Source organism: Mytilus trossulus, chromosome 7, assembly GCF_036588685.1.
Source record: "Mytilus trossulus isolate FHL-02 chromosome 7, PNRI_Mtr1.1.1.hap1, whole genome shotgun sequence".
NCBI lineage: Eukaryota > Metazoa > Mollusca > Bivalvia > Mytilida > Mytilidae > Mytilus > Mytilus trossulus.
In genome coordinates this window covers 37,303,696-37,326,922 of record NC_086379.1, presented here as the reverse complement: position 1 = coordinate 37,326,922, position 23,227 = coordinate 37,303,696, and the positions used below count along the sequence as shown (strand labels likewise).

General features: G+C 32.0%; 1 long non-coding RNA gene across 1 annotated transcript; it reads left to right on the top strand.

The window, feature by feature from the left end:
• The first annotated feature begins 3,986 nt into the window (after positions 1 to 3,986).
• LOC134725024 (uncharacterized) lies at positions 3,987 to 19,229 on the top strand. The gene is made up of 6 exons (XR_010108510.1): positions 3,987 to 4,318; positions 10,736 to 10,935; positions 12,842 to 12,959; positions 14,027 to 14,093; positions 14,929 to 15,043; positions 19,028 to 19,229. It is a non-coding gene; the product is annotated as an uncharacterized LOC134725024 (long non-coding RNA).
• Positions 19,230 to 23,227: the final 3,998 nt, after the last annotated feature.

The following is a 23,227-nucleotide window of genomic DNA, read 5'->3' as shown; positions in this document are numbered from 1 at the left end:
AAAAACGAAACAAAGTTGTCATTAAACAAGATGCCATGGCGTAAGGGCATACGATAAAGTTACAGGGGAGGTAATGACGTTGCTAACGTAAAATGTTATTTTGGCGACGTCAAACTGTGACATATCGGGAAAAGATGCACTTTTCGACTGATTTGTATCATTCAAACTGATTTAATTTGAAAACGAGTTCATGGACCCCTATTTTTCAAAACATCAATTTGTTTCATTTTGCAGGGAGATTATGTGACTCAAATTAAGACTGTAAATAGAGGATTTTTTTTAATTTTGATAAACATGCAGCAAAAAATGACGTATTTTCCTCAATTCAGGAACATTTGAGTTATTTCTGAATAAAAAATGCATAATTTTTACAAATACTTATAAAATACAGAAATTACCGATTATTTAACAAAAAACAATTTGTGTTTACCTTTTATAACAAAAAAGTTATGTCTTTCTTTCGAAAAAGAAATTACGGCCACAAATTTCTAGCAAATATACAAAATTTCGACCTCGTTTTATTCAAAAAGTAGCACATGAAGGTATATTTATTATTATATATTTGATTTAATCAGGTAAAAAATAGCCTATATGCAAATTTTCACGAACTTGTAAATACAGGATCAAAACTGTATCGTATGCCCTTAATTTGCATTTTTTCTAAACTTTCGTGATTTACCTTGTTTTTTTTTTATCCTATTTTCAGTATATTTAAGTATGTGCGCACCCAAGAAACAACTTCATACTTGGTGAAATAACATGTATGTCATTAGTAATAATAAAGCTTCTGTTAAATATGAATGTTGAATCTTGACTTCGCACGATGTTTCAACAATGGAAATAGAGATAGAAAACTGTATTAATTCTGTATTTTTCAACGTTTTTTGTGAAAACAGTATAATACCGCAGTTGTGACGTCATTAGATAAAAGTCGTTATGTTTTTTATATATATTACTTGACTGATGCATTTCTAAACATAATGTGCAAATTTAAAATAGTTATCAAACATTTTCTTTCTTGTGCCAAAGCCAGGCATTAATGCCCTTACTCCAAATTTTGAACTGCATCGTTTTCATAAAAAATCAGTTCAATAACTTCAAACAAGTTATAGTAATGGATATCATTCGTCGTAAGAAATGGATTTGCTTGACATCAAATTGAACGTTTTGATATTAATATAGGTTTTTAGTATTTGGTATATGGTAAATAACTTGGGCCATGTGACGTTTTAAATTCGTCATGTCCTTCTATTATTATTGAAATCAAGTTCAACCTACTATTAAATGATACGTACTTGTCATTGTCACAAAGAAGATATGGTACGAGTGCCAGTGAGACAACTTTCTATCCAAGTCACCATTCATTAAAAAGTTAACAATTATACGTCAAAGAACGAACTTCACACAAAATCTTGATTGACATAGTACAGCAAGCTATGAAGGGTCCAAAAATGACTAGTGTAACACAATTCAAACAGGAAAACCAAAGGTCTTACTCATATAAAATACGAGAAACGACAACCACTGAGTAACAGGACCTAGAAAGGGCAGGTGCGTATAAATGCAACCGGTTTAAATGTTTTAACAGGCTTCAATCTCGTCCTAACCTTTGACATTGAGGTCGACTTCATTTTTTTTGTGACATGGTCGTGCTTTGGTCGGCATTCTTTGAGACATAGTGTCGGATATCGTTATGACGTTTGTATTTTTTTCTATGTATTTTGTAATACAGACTGATGTATGTTTTTTTTATACTTTATACTTATGTATGAGCGTACACCACCATTTCGTGAAATACGAATCCTTTATTAGATGGTATGGGTAGACATTTCATGATATAGTACTGCTAGTCCAACTAAATTTCAAAAAACAATGTTTAGTATCTTTAGCTCATTTGCAAGTTTATAAATTAGATTTGTGCTACATTTTTTTGTAATATTTGAAGACTTGTGCTACATTTTTTTGTAATATTTGAAGACTTGCATTAAACATTTAACAACAAAGAATATATATAACATCATTAAAAGTGAGTGTATTCTAATTACTTGATAGTTTATAGATAATAATACATTTCACATCTTCAAAATAACTCAGTAGTGATTGCTGTACAATTACATTTGTACATAAAATCGGAAAAAATGTAAAATTTTCAATTTGTAAAATAATCTTGTTATAAAATTTCATAAATAAAAAAAATAAAAATGGATATAGGGAATGCGTCACAGAGACATCAACACGACCAAAAGGGAAGAAAACAGTCTATACAAATACATGTTTATGTATTAATGATTTAAATGAAATACAAAAATAACATTTGTAAAATCCACTTTTGCTTTAGAGTATCTTTATATATGCATTTCATCAAAATCTCGTGATATCCACTTTTAAAATCAGCGTTACATTCAAACGTACAAGAATATGTTTCCAGTAGTTACTTATATAATCAAAGAGAATCATTCATGTCATTGAAATGTTACAGATATTTCAATACGACAAATCCTACAAGCATTCCGGCCAAAAGCCCAGCAGGTTACTTCCAATTACTTCTTTGCTGGAGAGGAATGACGCTATGCCGATTATTCTCTGCTATCGCTTCGGTGTAGACTTCGCCTTCATTAAATGTAATCAAGTTCTTTATTTTTTCCATCAGATTTCTTAACTGTCCTTCCATTTCATATCCTTCGCATTTGTTGTCAAAGACAACATATCTATGTTCACATTTGACGACAATTGCCAACTTGAACATTTTTTCTCCGAACAAATTCTGATATTGAAAATATATTTTGTTGAAATCGACGGCACGACCCATTTCTGTGACGAAAAGAAATACATGTGGACCTTCATTTGACATTTGAAGACCTTTCTTAATTTCATCTAAAAGTTCCTTGTTCACGTTTTCCTCTCCCCAAATGCCAGGGGTGTCGATTATTGATAGTCGTTTGCCAAATCTTTCGCCGGTTTGAGATTTGCATTTAATGGTAATTGGCCGACCTCCGTTACCGACACTGAATGCTGTTTTATCACCGAGAAGATTATTTCCTGTACGACTTTTACCAGCACGACGGGCCTAAAAGCATTGCCCTTATCTCCGGGTTTGTCCGGTGTAGTATATTCTAAAATAATTAAAAAAAAATGGATTTCCAGCTTTTTTGTAACAATGTTTATCATCTGAGAAATTATATTTGAAAAAAAAATATTTGTTAATTGATATTGATATGACTGCATGAAAATTGTCATCTCTCACGAAAGACAAAACTATTCTATATACGTTCTATATTCTGGCCCTGACTAGCTATATATAGTAGAGGCGTAACTCGAGTTACAAAAAGTATTTTTATAAAGCTTAGTTGGTCAAGTGATCAGGGACGCTAGAAATAGTCTAAAGGCTTTTAATGCGATGTAACAGAAACAAGAATTAGAATTTACCTAAGGCAAGAAAAATAGTTTGACAATTCAAATATTTAGATCGTGCATCCTTGGAATAAATGTAATGTTAAATATGGTGTCAGAACTGCATACAATAGATTATGAAAAAAGGGCAAGTCTAACTTGTAGTCCAAAGTATTTGGCCCTGGACATGAATTAATCAAATCAAATATAAGCATATTATTTGTGTAATAAATTGATAGATTAAATAGGTTAAACCTTCGATGAAAATATTTACTCACCATTTTTGCCTGTAAAGTTCTTTGTTTCTTTGTATAACTTGAATGTATGTATTAATGTAGTTCTTCCGGCTTCAAATTCTACTTCCGATTTAGATATACCTTTTTGCACTCAAGCTGAAGTAAACATCATTTGTCTATCAGGAAAGAAAACGCTCTGCTTTAAATTGTATTATTATGTGTAATCAATGAATTAAACTTAAGTAAAATTATTGCGATAAAATATATTTCAGCAAAAAAAGGCTGTTACGCAGTGATGTTTTAAGGCAATTTCGTCGAATTTTTGTCAGGGGTAGGTAACTCCGCAATTACCTCATTATATATTCATCAATGGCGGACTCCGTGAGCAGCGTCCATCGATAAAATTGTAAAATACAAATTGCATGCAGGCAATCGGATAAAAAAGGGATACTGGTATGATGTCATTTAATTATTAAAACAAGATTACGGCATTTTTTTGATGAAAATATATAATAAATGGTTGCAATAGATGTTTTTATTGCCGGGATTACACCCCGCCTACTTCCGAGTAACAACCAATGAGAAGCCGATCGTCCCCAAATCGCCGTCATTAGATGTTTGGAAGTTTGCAGAATGGAAGCACCTTGCCGGAGCAATTATTTTCTCTAATGTGTGAAAATATACCGACAAAAGTAAGTGACAGCTACAAAATATGTAAGCATTAATGAATGTAAGTTGTTTACTTTGTAATTCATCCATTTTAGTAGATGAGAAAAGGTGGAGAGTTAGAAAATAACGAGTTTAACTTTGGCAAACATGCTACACGTGTTCAGATGGGGGAAATTAAGAAAGGTATAATTGACTTTCATTTTTAAATTGATAGAGGAGCGGATGAAATGAATTTGTACGTATACTACCACTTGCATTCCCGATAGTTACGGCACTGTCACAGGGTTGCTTCGTAACAATTGTTATTGTTTTGTTGTGAGCACCTGCTTGTCCTAGTTCAGATAAATCATTTCTGGTGATCAATTTATAATTTAGTAACAAAAAAAATCAGCCTATTAAAATATCATAGATAAGAATTTAATTAGCCCTACAAAAGTCATAATTTATTTAATTAATTGATGAAGAGGAGGATTTACCCCCCCCCCCCCCCCTCATTTTCTTGTAACATATTTAACTAACCCTACATGTACCTTATTCTGTATGTGCATCTGAAGTCAGTATGCGAATATCATATTTGTTCTTTTGTAGTCGTGTGGATAAATTAGACTGTCAGTATTTTGTTTGAATTTGTTTATGTTTTGTTTTGTCTGGGCCTTATTTCATTTAGTTTAAATAATTATGACGTCTGGCAAGGATATTTTAATTTTTTTCTGGGACACCTTCCTAGCAGCGAAGATAAAAATTAAAATAGCCTTTCCAGACGTCATAATTACTTGGACTAGGCCTTATTTTAGTATAATAGCTTGGTACAAGTTATGGTTTTGTTTTTTGTTAGGACCAATGGTCACTAATATTTACCTCATTTGGTCACTGGTTGATAGGCAAGTCTCATTGCAATCTGGCAGTAACATATTGTCTTACTTTAGTCAAAATAATTATGGCCGCTCTAATAAAATATATTTTGTGGGACACCCAGACAGTATTAATTAAAATACATATACATATAACCTTGCAAGACCTGGTTCCTTTACACATATCATATTTGGTATTATGTGCTACTGGAATAGGTATATATATTCTGCACCAAAAATCTTTCTGACTACTAGTTTGAAGTAAAAATTGAGAATTGAAATTAGGAATATTACAAAGAAACACCAACCCGACCATAGAACAGACAACAGCAGAAGGTCACCAATAGCCTTATAGGTCTTCAATACAGTGAGAATCCCCTGTAGCACCCAGAGGCATCCTTCAGCTGACCCTTAAACATATATATAATATGTATATACTGCAGTGTAGTTCAGTGATAACAAAAAGGCCTGTTTTCCGTCATTTTATTTATATGTTTTAAGTAAAGATTTTTAAAACTTGCTGGTTCAATTTTTTATTTTCAGCTGTACTTGTCAAGTTTATCATACTAGTGCCTAGCAGTCATTGAAAAAGTCTTTTATTCAAATTCCAGCTTGAGAATATGTCAAAATATTGGAAAGCTATCAAAAATATAAATTAAATAAGGTCATTAAAGTTCCAATATAGGCTTTTATCGCACAGCGGGTAAACTACATGTATCACATTGTGATTGGTTTAAAGCCGCCACGTGGTGACCCCCTTTGAGACCATAATAGGGGTTAATGGCACGTTAATGGTGACATCATCTATTAATGTTGTGTTTAATTGTTTATTTTTATCAAAACGCAGCAGAAACAGTCTAGCATGCAATAAATTCATTATACAGTTAACTAAGGAACCCCTATGGATCCATAGATGGTGAATAAAATTCATAAGGGTTTCCCCCCCCCCCCCCCCCCTTTTTGAGGGAAAAATATTCTGTGCGAAATTGGTCTCTTGTGGACAGTTGTCTCATATGTAATCATACCACATTTTCTTATTTATATTATATGTGATATGGCCATGGGAGGGTTCATGATCCCGAAATTCGGGGCTTAAAAACACAAAATCCTGAAGTCCCGAATTTGAATAAAATAAAAATCCCTGATCCTGTAATTCGAAAAAAAAGAATTCCTGCATCCCGGAGTCCTGGGTAAATCTGGAGCTTAAAAACACCTGATCCTGGAGTCCTGGTAAAGGTCCTATTCCCCCTTTTGGGTTTGTCTCAAGTTTGAAGGCCATACTGTGACATTTAGTTAAACTGTGAACTTCTCTTTGATTTTTTCCCCCTGGATATTTGGCATGCCACATCTTCTGATTTTATATGTATATATTATACAAATATCGCTGATTACCATTTTTATCCGGATGAGTACAATTCTGATTTGACTTGTCGATAATATAAGCCCTCTTACTACATAGTATGGTTTCAGCTCATTGTTAAAGGTTGTATATATACCTATAATTGATTAAATCAAGGTCATTTGGATTCTTTTGGATAGTTTTTCTCATTGGCAATTATACCAAATCTCCTGAATTTTATTTTGAATTATTTTCATAATATTATTACAAGCATGAAAAGTAAAGGTTGTTTCTGTACACACATGCATTGGATATCTGAAATTTTAGTGCCTTAGAGTTTTCATGAAGTGAAATTTCAAAAGAATTACAAAATTATAATATGCTGTGGATTCATCTCTTTTGTGGTTTCTTGCATTTGTAGTTTGTTTAAAGCTTGCGTACTAGCCTAAGGAGGATTTGTATTTTATTGAACATTTTTTATTAGGTTGACCAATGAAATCTTTGAAATTGACTTCCAACACATACAAAACTGAATCAACATATTCAAGCATCACAGATCGATCAAATCATAAAATAAATATGTTAGATATATGTTTCAGTTTATTTTCAAAGCAAATTTATATATTAAAGTAAACTATAATGAAGATGATAGACAAAATCTTCTTTTTATTTACAAATTTATAATATATTCTGAAAAATAACGCTCAACTTCTTATGGTGGTTCACTCTGCATTCAGAAGGTTACTTCCATAACCATCGAAGCTACCTTCCTTCCAGGCTTGTGACTGGCAAGATTTTAAATATCTTGGCTGCATTCCCCACCCACCACCACATTGCAAAATTCAGTCCAAGAGAATTTTTTTTTATACTTTTAACTTTTATCAAAATGGCTGTGTAAAAATTAGTTAAATTTTCTATTTACATGTATGTATTAAACTTTCCCATGTTTGAAGCCAACCTTTATTATTTTAGTCTGAAGAAACAATACTGATTTCAATTACAAAATGTACTTGTTATTTTTACGTTTTTTTAAACAAATTAAATGCAGTTTTTATGCTTGCCATCATTTGAAGAATAAGGTTACATGTAGACATTATTGATATTTTTTAAACATTGACCTATATTTGAATTAAGAAAGAATATGACTTACTCTCATATTTATCATTTACTCTATTTATAAAACTTTTTATATCCAGGAAGAGAAAAATATCAGTTTGAATTAATATTCAAAGTTCCTGATGGTGCTTGACTTGGACTGATGAAATATTGCAAAACAAAATATGGCATGAAATGAAGCATTGAGAATTTTTACACAGCAAGTAAACACTTAAATGCCATTCACATCTTCTCTGAAACCACTGTTTTCATTACTTCTTCTTTGAAACCACTGTTTTAATTGCACCTTCAGGCTTCTTTGAAACACAAAGACTAAATAATTTGCAATTTTAAAAAAAATTATATAAGTCATTTATGCCAGTCATTCTGATTTTCTTGTTGGGCCTTATTTTTTTAATACCTTGTCCTGTGAATTATTTTATTATTTTTTGGATCGTTATTTATTAATATTTTAAATTTAACTCTTCAAAAGGAGAAATTTTTAATGCCCACAAGAACTGTGTACAAAACATTAACATCTTTAAACTGAAATCCTAGATGAGAAGTTAAATCACTTGTCTTACATTATTGAGTCAAGTCATATTCATTAATTGTTGTCGAATCAAGAGAAAAGTCATATCCGGTAAACTATGTTGTCGTATCCCAGGGGTGTCTGCTGGTACTTAAAGTCTAATACACCATCCAGTCTGCTTATGCTTTCATCTAGCAAGTCTGTACAGGGGTCTCTGTCTAAATTCAAGATACATGGTTGATTAGGTGTTTCATGATCTTTGAGTCTCTTCCAAAATTTCCTTCTGAGCAAAGAATTTGAATAAGGGTATAGCGTAGAAAAACCCACACTGACCCAAAATACTTTCAGAATCCTATCAATGACCTAGCTTATCCTATTATGGTATAGCGCGGAATCCCACACTGACCGATAGTATACTAGTCATATCTGATAGTTAAAGGAAGGACTCTTAAATTCAGATGTTGTCTTATAACTTCTTTAAAGATACTTGTCCTGTTACATAAATGTGTCCTATGGGTTGAACTGAGAATTTCTGCACCCCTGGGATTATTGAGTAAATCATTGTCATATCTTGACAGCGGTATCATCCTGATGTTATTGGAAGCTTGGTATAGGAATCTCTGGTTGTACTCGTGGCAGTAACTTAAGTACAGGCAATGAGGCTGATGCTGTATTCACGGTTTTAAAAAAAGAATTTAGGAAAAAGCTTCCAACCATGCTTATTATTAAACCAAACTTGAATTAATATTCTCATTATACACCTAAAATATTTGAAAATTGTATTTGAATGAAACTATTTTGAAATCAAACATGTAAATGACTTCAGTTTCCTATTTTTTTCCACTTATAAGTCTCAATATTATATTCTTGATAGGTTGTTCTTCAGATTAACATATACCGGTATGCAGTCTTCTGGACTTAATTACAAAATATATTAATTTCAAAAAGTTAATACTAAAGATGAATACAGTATCAGCCATGTCTGTCTATTGAAGACTTCCCTCTCATAAATCCTTTCATATTAACCACAAGGTCTATTTAAAACTACAGGGGCAGGCTTTGAAAATGAATATACCGGTAGTTGCAACAAGGTTTAAGTAAATGCACCTATCGAAGGTCAGTTTGTGATTAAGGTTCACATAGAAGAGCAGCCATTGAAATTACCATTTGTTTTGTACAAATCAGGCAATATATTTACTGGTTTGAATTGAATCTTGCTTCCTGGTATAGGTTTTGCTCATTGTTAAAGGCCCTCCCAAACAATAATCTACAATTATATTCTATTCTGATTTTATGACTATACATACATGTATTATGAACAATAATTGTGTCATTTGCAATCCTATCACATTACCTTATTCTTATCATGCTTATATTAATGGGAAATAACATTCTAGTCGATCTACCAAGAATAGTTGTGTCATTTGCAATTATATCACATTTCCTTATTCCTTGCCTCCTATTACATAATGTATAAATTTTCCTACCCTTATCGTGATACATCATGTACATCTGCAGTAGGAATTATTCTGAGGATTCAACACACATATTTTAGTAGTTTGTTATAATTCCCTGTTTCAAAGTGTAACCAGGGTATGTTCTTAACAACCTGACCCCGTCCCCTTATATATATGTTGCCTTTATGAAAATAGCCTTATGATCCAAGCCATTAAGGGTGCACATACAAAACATATCCAGTGCACCATTTAACATATTAAAGTACTAATTATATAATTATATGATTGATCAATTCACTATTAAATGTGCATTAATGTAGTGGTTATCTAGTATGAATTAAAGCATATAACATAAATATGTTCTAGTCCTAATATGCATGTGATATTTGCCACTTGCAGTTAAACAACTGCCAAGAGGCTAAAAAATATGGAATTTATCTGAACTTAAACACATTACATGTATTTGCCCCTGTTCTAAGTCAGGAACCTGATGTTAAGTTGTAGTCGTTTGTTGATGTGGATTTTAAGTTTTTCTTGTTATTTTAAGACCGTTGGTTTTACAATTAAAATTGGTTTACAAATGTCAAATTTTTGGACCCTTTATAGCTTGCAGTTTGGTGTGAGCAAAGGCTCTGTGTTGAAGACATCACTGACCTATAAATACTTTAACAAATTGTGACTTGGATGAGAGAGTTGTCTCCTTGGCACTCAAACCACATAGATCTACTTATATCTATTAAAAATGCTATGATACATAACTTGCACCTACATTAGATGTTTTTAAGAAATAACAATTATAGTCAAATGCTATAAAGGTAGTATTTGATAAAGTAGAATTGAGAAAATTGTTTTTTCTTGAATTTCTTGTGCTTCATGGTGACCAATAGCTGCTTTAAACTACATGCATGTCCTTTTAGACAATTTGAGCTAAACTTTTCATTGGCAAATATACTACATCTCTTTATTTTATAACTTAAGTAGGTATGGCATTTAGTAAAATTATTTTATATGCAACATTTAAACATTTTAAGAATTATTATGTAGTGCACTGGACATTAAAAGTAGTACACTCCCCAGTGATCAAGCAGCTTTTGAGCAATCTCCTTGTCGGCTAACAGATTCTCCCTGTTCTCCTTTCCATCATCTTTTGCTGTTTTATCTTTCAGGGCAAAATACCTTTTGCTGACCTCGATCTGTAGCTTAGAGAAAGATTGATCAAAAGCTGATATGAAGGATTTATGACCGGGGTGTTTTAGCTTCAATTCCCTGTACTTAATGCAGTCATCCACATCTGATGATGGGCCGAGTAGTTGGACAACCAGATCGAATGTTGTCTTCTTTCTACGTGGTGCTGAAGCATAAAAAGGTAAATACCATCATAGTAAAATTATACTGAATTTTTACGTACATCCCTTTTCACAAGTATTCTTTATTTATTCTTTTAATTTAGTTAAATTACAAAAATAGCTACATGAAAATGTATGTTTTATCCCTAAAATATGAGATGCTGCATACCTATCATTCTTATCATAATCTTTAATTAAGCACACAACTGGTAACAATATTAATTATCGACATGCATTATATTAATCAGTGATTAATTTTTGTATTTATAGTTACAAATTTGATTAAGAAATAGCTCTTCAGAAATGGTATTTTACTTCTTATTTTGCTCTAATTAACTTATCATTAAAGTTTAGGTAATACTATTAATACTTTACTACTTACCAAATTCTTGGTTGGAAATTTCAGAATCAAATAATTTCCTTTTGCATGATATTGGCTTCTTAGCTGAAATCAAAGGTTTTGTTTTGAAAAAGGTGTGATTAACAGCAATCTAACATTATAAAGCCATTATTGGCTTCAATATATGATTACAGCTAATTTCCTAAAGCATGCAGAGCAAGACTTTAGTTATCTTGCTTGCTTTATTTTTATATTGTAGAATCATTAGGATAACACCCAATTAAATTCAAATATTATATATACAGGTTAAACTTTGACTATATATATTGTTTAAAGATGTCAATCTTGTTTACAAAGCTTGTTTAAACAAATACAAACAAAGCAAGCAAGCCAACCAAAGTTTTGCTTTACATGCATTAGGAAATTAGCTGTAATATCTGATAAGTATTAGAAAATGATGATTGTGTAACCTACCTGGTAATTTTTTAGGTTTGACCATCGGATTTTCATGAGCATCAGTGCTGTATGGTTGTTCAACCCATCTCAAAACTGAAATTAAAACATATTTTATATATATGTCCTGTATATCTGAATGATGTGCAGTTATATAAATAGAAAGAAGTGTTATGATTGCCAATGAGATATCTCTACACTAGAGACCAAATCAACCCAGAATAAAAAAAACTACAGGTTACTATACTTCATTCAACATAATTTGGTCAACAAATCTCAAAATGTTATTTTTTCTATGACAAAACAAAGTAGAAAAGTATTTGCATGCATGTAATATTGGTTTATTTATATATACATATAAAATTATATGTCATTAACAGCTGCTTATTGTTTATATATTTGTACAAGAATATAAAAAAAAAATGTTTATTAAAGGCATCATGTAGGAACAATGTATGTATGTTAATGATGCAGGAATAAATCTATCATGTCCATCAATTAAAAAAAAAAAAGTGCAGAAGAATTTTAGAAGTCTTTTTTGTACGCTATGCCAACACTGTTATTAGGTAGGCATGTTCCTGGTATGGGTGTCTGTATGAATCTGGATTTTTTTTTGTGGTAAAATACAATTTTGTTCTAGGTTACTTAATGGTCACATCAATTTGAATCTCTACTTGATTTGAAGTATTTAATTACCTTTCATATGTGATTTGTACAAATGTTTAATGTTGCTGTTCTCAAGCAGTCTCCTCTCTGTTTCCTCTCTGGTCTCCTCCCTGGTCTCAAGTTCATTTTCTATGTCTGGAATTTGATCTGGATCTATGATAAATGTTCAGATGAAATAAAATTTATGTAGATTACTGAAATAAAATTTATGCAGATTACATTACATAACATTTTCTGAAAGGAATGTTAACTAAAGTGTCAACAAAAAGGGCAAACTATGATTAGGATATTAACCTGAAGGCTGTACCTTTCTTACCTGAATAATTTTGGTATTTATAATCCTGTGTTTTTAATATGCTAAATGAACTTTATTGGTGATTGAATTTATATTCAATAAACAATCAATGAAGTTAACACACACCTTTTAAGAATATAAATATTATATTAATACATTATTTCCTTTGTAGTAATATACCTTGTTCTAAATTCTTTTCCGGCGAAGTTGATGGTTGATCCTCGTTGGCAGGTTCTATGGTGCCACTACTGCCTTGAAATTCTATGGAAAAAAAAGAAAAAAAAATGCAGGTAAGGAATTACAATTATGATGCTTAATCATTCTGAACAGAAACAGCTTTTCTGTCCAAAATTGATTTTGTTGATCTTGCTAAAGGCGATAGACATAATTATATATATATATGCTATACAATTGACATGAAAGACAGTACACAAATTGGTCAATAGATATAGGAAGATGTGGTGCGAGTGCCAATGAGACAACTCTCCATCCAAATACAAATAACAATTTTAAAAAGTAAATGATTACAGGTTAATGTATGGCACAGAGCCTTGGCTCACACTGAACAACAAGCTATAAAGGGCCCTAAAATTACTAGTGTTAAACCATTCAAACAGGAAAACCAACGATCAAGTTTATTTTTTCCAGATCATAATAAGAAGATAAAAAGACACATTTATAACTTATAATACAAAGAACTATTTTTGTGTTTGTTTTTCCAGATTCTGATTTCATAAAAATTGTCCGTAAAAAAAAACAATAAAAAGAATGATCACTGGGCTTATTTTCACGCTACATGGTGTTCAAAATTGACAGATTTTGTAAAGAGTATGCACGGAAAACCCAATTTTCTGCAATAAATCATAATCTACGCCATAGAATTTTGAAATAACCTATGAGAATATAACTTTAATAGTAGGCTTTTAGTGAAGAAAAAGAAAAAAATGTGGTCACCAGACCCGTTTTCTTGCTACTTAATAAAACAGGTAAATTCCTAAAACATTCCATTGTTAAAGTACCTTAATCTGAATTATCTGCCCTTGCATTTGAGTTGCCTCCCCTTATTTTGCAAAATTAGTAAAAAAAATAATTTAACAAAATTGACTGTTTTTTGTAAAATACAACCACAAATATGATACAACATGTCATTTTCTATATTGAAATAAAAGTACTTACACATGAATTACCAACTACTCTCAAAATTTGCACATTCTATTAAAGATATAGACCTTGTTTTCTGGTATTCCGAAATCAACGATTGAAGAAGACACCCTATCTACCTTAAGATTAATCACTGATATTAGCATGATTGTTTAAGTATTGAGAAACATTCAAATCTATCATTTACCTTGTACAGGTATGTTGTGCTGGTAGTTGTCTGTTGACTCAGATGGCAAGTCTACAAAAAACATCAGTAGTTTCTGGTAAGTTTATACAGTATTAAGATGCAATTTTAAGGAATTAAATAATAACATCTAAAAAGAATTTTAAGTTATTTTTCACTTAACATTTATTACTTTAGGCATAACTTTCATAACTTGAAATATTGTCAAACAAGTAAGAATTAAAATGTATCAAATACCAGATTTTCACCAAAAAAATCATGAAATTATTATTCGAAAAAATACCTAGATTTCCAAATATATGTATGATGATGAATATATAATATAAGGTCTTTAAAACTTCTAGCAGCAAAATATTTGCAAATTCAAATTGAGAACATGCAAATCAATATTCTACATTGCTTTGTACACAATTGTTATACTGAGCTGGATTTTAAACATGCTTGTAAACAAGGAACACAATTAATTCCAAACATGAACAAGCACGTGTTTTCTTTATATCCTTAATCATAAAGTTATTTTTGATTGATTAGTAGAGATGCAGCCATAAAACAAAAGTTTATCAGTTAAGAAAGGTATATATAACAAAAAAATTCGAATTTTTGCAAGAGTATTCAGTTATGTCTGGACCCGATTTATCAAAAAATATTATAATCTAAATTATGTTGTTGCTTGGGAAATTTTCATTGCATTTCTCATGAATAGTCTTGAAATATCATCAATAATATAATATTTTGGAGTTGACATTGGTTTAAACAGTTTATACATACCTGTCTCAGTTGGTGTTATATACACGACTTTGCCATCTTTGTCAAACGTCTTAATTCTTTGAAGTGGTAATGTGATGATGTTTCTTTTATAATTTTCTATAACCTTTTCCCAGATGTCTTTCAGTTGTTGATGTTCTTCTTTATAGGAGGATGACCGGAAGTGGTGCATATCTGGACCTTCGATGTGAAAAGGTTCATCATCAGGACCATCATGGAAGATCATGTTACCATCTTCCATATGCCACCAAACTCCTTCGCCAGGTGAGATGTAATCACTTATCCTCTCCAGATGGCTTTGTAATAAAATAGGTCTTGTATTAAGAATGATTGAAGGAATTAAAGTTCTGGGTTTGGCCTGAATTTGTTTCGCGAGCTTTTGAATGATAGATTCTTGAATGTAAATACTGTCCTGCTTGCTGGATTGTTGACAAGTGAATCGAAGAACTGCGTTGTCGCATACGGTTTTTGGTTGACGGTTACTGGTGTTTTCTGAAATTCTTCGTAGATCTCCAAAACATCTTTCTTCTTGTTCTGTTACGAGGGACCTTAAATTAAATATTCTTTGAACTTCTGCAAGATGGATGGATACACTGTGGAAATGACTACCAAAAAATTTCCTTGATGTCATTTTAGACGGGACTCCGACAACGTTTCTGCAATTTATCGCGAGAAGAAAGCTTTGATTATATAGCCTTAGTATCTGTTTTGGAGATCTGGTGTTGTACTTAGAATACGAAATGTTGGTTATTTCAAGAAGCGAGTCAATCATCTGTCTTATGCTTGGATCAGTCTGTTGTGAAGAAGCTAAAAAATGGGATAATTTTACTAAGTATAGGCGCGCATCGGATCCCTTTATTTGATTTTTATCTCCGATGGTGTGTTTTGAAAATTCCTCTAATTCTTTTTGAAGTTTTTTGTCGCTTATATGGGATGGTAATTCAGTTATAATGTTCTGTATAAAATTGGAAAGATCATGTAATGGTTCCATGCCAAATATTTCATAGTTGTTTAAGTTCAGATCATGGGTTGAAAGAGTAGGATTTGTTGTCATTAGAGCTGGTGGTCTGCAAATTCCATGAAGTAGGGCGGATAGATTTTCTTGTAGTTCAGGACGTAACATGTTGTGAATATCAATATCTCTGCTTTCTAGTTCTTCTATGAGGTCGTCTTTCTTTAAATTTTGGAATGGATTTAAATTTCCCTTTTTCAGTTCTTCGAAACATCGTGTGGATTTTATTAAACCGACTCGTTCATCTAGTGTAAGAGGTGAAATGCCATAACAAAGAACAAAATTTCCATGAGCATTCGCGTGAACTCCACATACACAGGGATAATTTCCACCTCTCTGCTGTCCGATTTCAAATTGTCTTGCTGGACCGTCGCCGCTGAATACACACATCACATCAAAAATTTTAATATTACCATTGTCTGCTGTGATAGGTTCCGATAAAATTTGGAGGTCTTCAATTCTAACTGCAGTGTAACTGGATTGTTCTACGTCGCTGCTACCTGATTGGCCGAAAATATATAACTTTGGTTTTTCTACTATACCTTGAACATTAATTGGCTTACGGTCTTTATACTTCTCTTGGTACTCTATGTCAGTAAAATAGTTGGCAGGATCATATAGCCATGAGATGGTGAAACATACATAGGAATGGTTTAAGATGCAGCTGTGGTCGTGCCATAGTTTAATTTTTCTTGTTCTTTCAGTGAGTTTTAGATGTTCTATTTTATCTGAAAGAGTTCCTGCTGGTGGTTTTTGTCCGATCCTGATATAACGAGATGTAAGTTGGTCCATGGTTAAGCTGTCATATTCCTGGTCACTAAAATATCGTAATACTCCACTGCTTACCTGTTCCTGCAAAGCTATTCTTCTCAGTCTAACGAGGGGGAATTTTCTACCATGTATAACTGTTGTTTTCTGCTGCAATTTTCCATCTGTTATTGTAGTTGAAATGATGTCCTTTGGTGCTATTTCTTCCCCTAAATACAAGTCTCCGGAAGCTATCTTTACCTTTATATCTTTCTTCAAGTGGGATGACTGCCTTGGAGTAGGGAGGGAAATCTTTGTTCTGCTGACGATAACCACTTTTTTTGCCCTCCTTACCCTTCTAAAATATGCCCTTTGGTTTTTATAAACTTTTGATTTGAATTTGATGGTGTTAATTCCTTTGCTTCTAGCATATTCCTGTATAATTTGCCCCCCGTTTGCAGGAAATTTGTCGTTGCAGGTCATTTGATATTTACGGGCTAGAGCTGTCCAGTTGATCGTGTCCCCTTCATTTTTGGATTTAATCTCGGCTAAAAATTCTGTTCTGTCAAATCTGTAAGAGTCAAATTGTCCATGGTGGTTTTTGTGTTTCCTCTTACCAGTTTTCTCTTTCTCTAGACTCTTATTTACTCTCTGTTGGGCGTTGTCTTTGGTTTCAAAAAAATTGCCGAGGCGGATCCTGTCATGCTCACGGAAGGAAATTGATGAAGAAAGGAAATTGTTAACGTCATTTCCTCCGTCGGTGAAAGATTCATTGATTTTTTTCCTGCTTTCTTGCATAACTTTAATTTTTGTTGATTGCAATTCCTTTGGTGTTACTGGTGGGGACAGCATGATGGAATCTGAAATGGGTCTTGGAAATTTCATATCTAAACGTTGCTCTACTATGGGTTGGATGATGTTGACGATTGATTTTATTACTTTCATTCCCTTGGTAGTGGTATTGCTGTTTGGTGATGTTATCTTTAATATGTTTTCTGTCCCTTGTTCGTAAAGCTGGTGTGCATTTTCAAAATTAGGTGCTATGGATTTATGAAGAGTTGAAAAGTTGAAATGAACAGTTGAACAAGGTCTACAGTCGACTAGCTGGTGTTGAAGCCTTTCATTGGAGCTAAGTGAAAGCCAATTTTTAAGAGAAAAATGGCCAAGAAAAGAATGCTGCTGTCCAGATTTGTTAAGATTTTGCCAATATTTCTTGTCTGAGAGATATGATTGTAGTTTTGTGGTTTTGCTTCTAAATTGATCAAAATTCAAATACATTTTTGGGTACTTTTCCATAAAAATTGAATAGTTGTAGTATCTATCTTTCATGTTGATATTATTTGTCAGTCTCTCCTTCTTATTTTCTTTATCTTTTTGGGTATTCCACCAGTTTATTGTCTCTATATCTTTGGTGGATCTGCTGATGATCACTTTTGCAAAGTTGCAGTAGTTCATCCTAAAATTAATTTAATTCATTTTGTAAGTATATATTTTAGGGGGAAGGTCTTGAAGGTTAAGGGTTAATATGCAATGTTAGATACATGTGATAGCTTATGGAATTTTTATGATAAAAGTACACAAGTTGTTATATATACTAATAAAAAAAATGGGAAGAAGCAAATATTGGCAACTGTTTGCCCTTCAACAATGAGAAAAACACATACCATATTGTGGGTGGGCTTTTAAAGGTCAAGAAAGTAATGTTTGTCTACCATACATATATATACACTGTTCAGTCCTATCTTTCTCATGAACTATGTATAAATCACTTAATGAAATTTGGTATATTTTTAATTCATATGAATAACATTGCTATACTGTGTGATTTGTTTAGATTCATCGGTTGGTAATTATCTGTGAATCAAGGCTTCTATTCAACTTGATGCTTTTAATAATTTCATTTGTTATTAATGTCATATATTTTTGTAATTTGTCAATGTATCCCTTTCTACATCATGACATCAATTGTATGAAAAAAAAAAATCAACGTGTGGTTCAATTTATTTCAGTTCTTCATTGGTTAAAATCCATTCTAATGCAATTAGTTTGTAACGATACTTTTATTTGACGTTGACAAATATTTTGAGGTGTTAGATTCCACGTTCTACCAGTCTGTAACTATGAAAGCCACCATTTTGAATTCCAATAATTTAATTTTTTGGGGTATGCAATTTCTCAACAAAAAAAATAAACAAGATAGTCACATTCTGAGCCTCAAAATATTCTCTTTGTCTATATTGAAACCACTCTGAAGCGTACTAAAAGTAAAAATACTTTAAGTATTCATGTTTGGTATCCAGAGTATACATATAAAGTCACATTGTTAAGATGCCAATGACGATGTGACAGTTTCAAGAACTTTTTCATTTATAGCATTTTTAAGCCAAATATTTTAGACTGCTATACTTTGTATATTATGTATTATACAGTATAGCTTGAGGTATTATGTTATTCACTCAATTCTGTAATTATTTTATTTCTAATTTCAGACTTTCTCTAAACCAGAGTAGTATTTATGTGTTGCAGCCAACAGAGAAAAGTAACAAAAGGACCAAAAACTGCCACTACAACTGAATTGTTTAAATCGGACATCCAAGTTTGCATTTGATGTACATGAATATTGCTTTATAGCTTTGTGTTACTAATTTGGTAATACAATTTCAGCGAAATGGGAAATAATCTTGATACATGTAATACAGTTTTAGTGAAATATAAAATGAATTTGGTATTAATACAATTTTAGTGAACTTGTGATATAAAAATATGAATAAAAAATTGTATCTCAAAGGTTGAATTTTTCACAATTGCTATAATATTATGTAATCAAATGACGGAGAAAAACAGTGTTTGTTTGTTTTCTTTAGAAAAATTAAGACCAAATTGAGGGACAGGTCCTGATATTGCAATCTCAGACTAAAGTTGTTTTGAAAAAAAAATAAGTTGTATGGCATTTATAAAAAAAAAAAAAAATGATATAAATGCCTATGAACATGATGAAACAACTTTTATGTCTGTTCTATGTTCGGTTCCGTGTCTCTTTGACACATTCACCATTTCCATTCTCAATTTTATCTTCATTTATATGACACAGAAATTAGCTACTTAAGGTATGGCCTTCAAAAATGAGAAAAAAACAAAACCGCATAGTCTGCTATGCGTAAAAGCCAAGAAATGACAAATAATGCATGAAAAACAAATATGATGTACAGCAACAAAAGACAACTGCTAAAGTACAGGCTCCTGACTGAGAACAGTCACACAGAATTGGCAGGGTCAAACCTTCAACTCCCTTTATTTAAGGAATGACTGTTATTTATTTTTTTTGTCTATGAAGAAATAACATTAAAAAATGTGGTGCACACCAAATAACACGTGTAATTTAAAGGCAGAAAATAATATTAGTCATTTCCTATAATTTAATTCGTCATTCAATTTTTAACCAGAGTAAATCATGAAAAGACGTTGATGATGATCAGTCACATGACATAACTATGTCTGCCAAATGGAAGTTTTTAAATACCTTGACTGGCTAAAAGGCCCTTGCATGGTCGGTAAATTATTTCTATGGGCTGATTAACAGAACGACATCAGCCAATCAGAAGACATGTTACATCCAAAATTAAATTATACAGAAATACAGTTGAAAATTTACGGCCACTTCTTTTTGGAGAAATCTTTTTTCAGAAGATACTATGTCATCCCGAGGGAAGAATAATAATTAATTGGTGTTTTTTATTTTTTAAATGCGAACAGAGTATTCTTCTAATTTATTATTTTTTCTGTGGGCGGTGGGGGTGTAAAATTAGTGTGGTCCTTGGTTGGGACATAGTATTTTCTGAAGCACCCCTTAATAGGAATTAAAAATCAAATCGTGTTTGTATTCTGTGATTCTGGAACAGGCACAACCCTGTTTTCCAAACAAAAATTTCCCGTGTTCTTATACCTGAATATTTTATGAACTATTCCACACTTTATACTGTAGAGTGGATTGTTAGTTGAAGATTTTTTTCATTTGAAAAATGCAGAACATTACCTTTCCGTTGGTGATGCAGGTAAACTTGATGTTCAGGAATATATGAAGGTATGGCTGGAATAAGGTAGGTGTTTCTCCACAAATGATGGAAAACTAAGTCAAATATAAATATTATTGTGAAATTAAGTCGATCAATTAAACTTTAAACACTGAAATTTAAACAAAATATGCTGGTGGAAAATTTCAAGGTGTCCTCTTCAAAAATGAATCTGGAAATAATATTCTACTCTACAAGGGGGGGCCGAAGGTAGCAAGGGCCATATGTAGGAAAGTTTTAAAAGTGGGCAGTGAGAAATGAGGGACAATAGAATTTGTACATCTGAATATTCATTCTAAAATTTATCAACTTGATGCATCTTATATCACAAAATCGGGTATATTTTACAAAGTATTAAAAGATAGCACCCCTAAAAGCGTACATGGACTTGACAAAAAAAATATCTGATCACAAAAATATTTATTTTTTCAATTCTGGCAGTAGTAAAAGTTTAATACATCAAATGAATAACTAAAATAATATATAAACAATAAAAATAAATACAAATTAAAAACCAATTGTTCAGAGAACAATTGTAGGTCTTTCCACTAGTAAAGATCTATTTTGATATTGAAATATGAAAAATCAGTTTAAAATGTTGGTTCCTATGACTTTATGATGTATTTATATGAATTTAAAGCAAAGGTCAAAATCTAGAACTTCGTAATAACCTATGACCTTGACCTCAACTTCAAGGTCATAAACCAAGGACCTTAAATCAAAAGTAGCTAGGTCTTTAATATGTTTGGTTAATGAGTAATTTAACTTTACGCGTAATTCTAAATGTAAGATGGGCCAAAACTCCCATTTATTGTATGCGCACCCTTTCAACCAAAATATACAAGTAAGGACATGTTGCAACTAACAATTTATGAAAAATTATTTGTCAATATGTCATACGGTATTTGAAAAGAAGTGAAAATAAGCCAAAATCAAAATTTAGAATATGACCTTGACCTTTGACCTTGACCTCATTTTCATTTTTTGGGACCAAGGACTTAAAATCTGAAGACCCTAGATCTCTATCACTTATAGTTTACCAGTTAGAAATGCATATCACTTGAATCAAATGAAAAAGGGGGAATAACTCTCATATGGAGTCTCCGTAAAGCTTCGGTCCAAATGAATATCCTAATCCCTAAGATGTAACGAGCAATTTGGTAAAATAAATTTGTCGTAATCTTTTACAGTTGCGAAGGAGTAGTGGCCACAAGAATAACAATGTTTGGGGAGATAACTCTTACAACGTAAAGTATTTGGTTACGCAGTTGTCAGTTTTAAAAGCGCATACGCATTACGATATCATATTCCAAATATCTAAGCGACATCTTTTGAAACATCAATACTACGCAAGAAAAAATTTAGGCGGAAGAAAAAAAAAAAAAAAAAAAATAATAATAATCAGAACAAATACAATAGGTCTTTCCACGGAAAAGTGGAAAGACCTAATAACACATTGTATTAAAGGCGCAAAACTGTCCATCAGTTCAAGTTTTCGCGGTATTTACACTTCTCCGGAAATTTGGATCTGTCCGCAAATGTTCAAGGTGTTCTCATACAACGTCATTCAAGCGATTGATAATGGCCCTGAAACGATACACAATAAAACTCGATTAATAATATTAAAAAGTCCAGCGTGTTCCCGGAGACAGAATGACTGGATTGTAACCATTCTGAAACGAGAAATGTCTCTTTTAACAGATAATTGCTATCCAAACACGTAAATATCTTGATATTAATGAAAACGAGTGGTGTAAACGGGACAAATCGTAAAAATATCCCTTTTTTCATCAGATTTACACCAGTTTTTACCTTTTGTCAGTATAGCTTAAACTTTGGATAGCATTTTTCAGAAAATATACATTCAGACGATTTCATTGATGCTTTATTTTATGTTGAAAGGTTCCAGCAACACGCTGGACTTTGGAGTTGAAAATGAAATAAACACCTTCAGTAGCTGCTCGGGTCACGTGACTACTTTCACTTTTGATATAAACAAACCGTGAAAAATTAAATTTAGATTCTAATGATTAACACTATTACTGCTGATAAGAAATTCTTTTCTGGCAATATTAAGTTAAAATTGTTTAAAATTAATATGTGTTTTAACGTATTTTTCTCGTAAAGTGCCTTAATATCACTGCGTAATTACACTAAATCGGGTTTTGATCATCTCAAGGCTTGGTTACCCATGAACCTGATGTTGAGTAGCTTTCGTTTGTTGATGTGGTATATACGAATTTCTCGTTTCTCGTTTTTTTTATATAGATTACAGATTACAGTAGTAAATTTAAGGGCCAGTTATAGCTTAGATGGAGAGTTGTCTCATTGAAACCAGTTCTACATCTTCTCATATCTATTCACAACTCCTTTAACTTTTGAATTTGCCACTGAAGTTTGGAATAGGTTGATTTATACGAATATCTCATTGTGATAAACACATTTTTGTGAGTGAAATACGGTGAATCCATTTCTGAAACTCGTTGTGATTGTTAAATGTTTTTGTCTGAAAAACGTTTTACACTTCGTTCTTCAAGTTACACCAAATATATTTGTTAAAAATGAAATGCCGTTATCACCATTATTGAAATTTCTATTTTTTTCTTTTTCAACAAATTT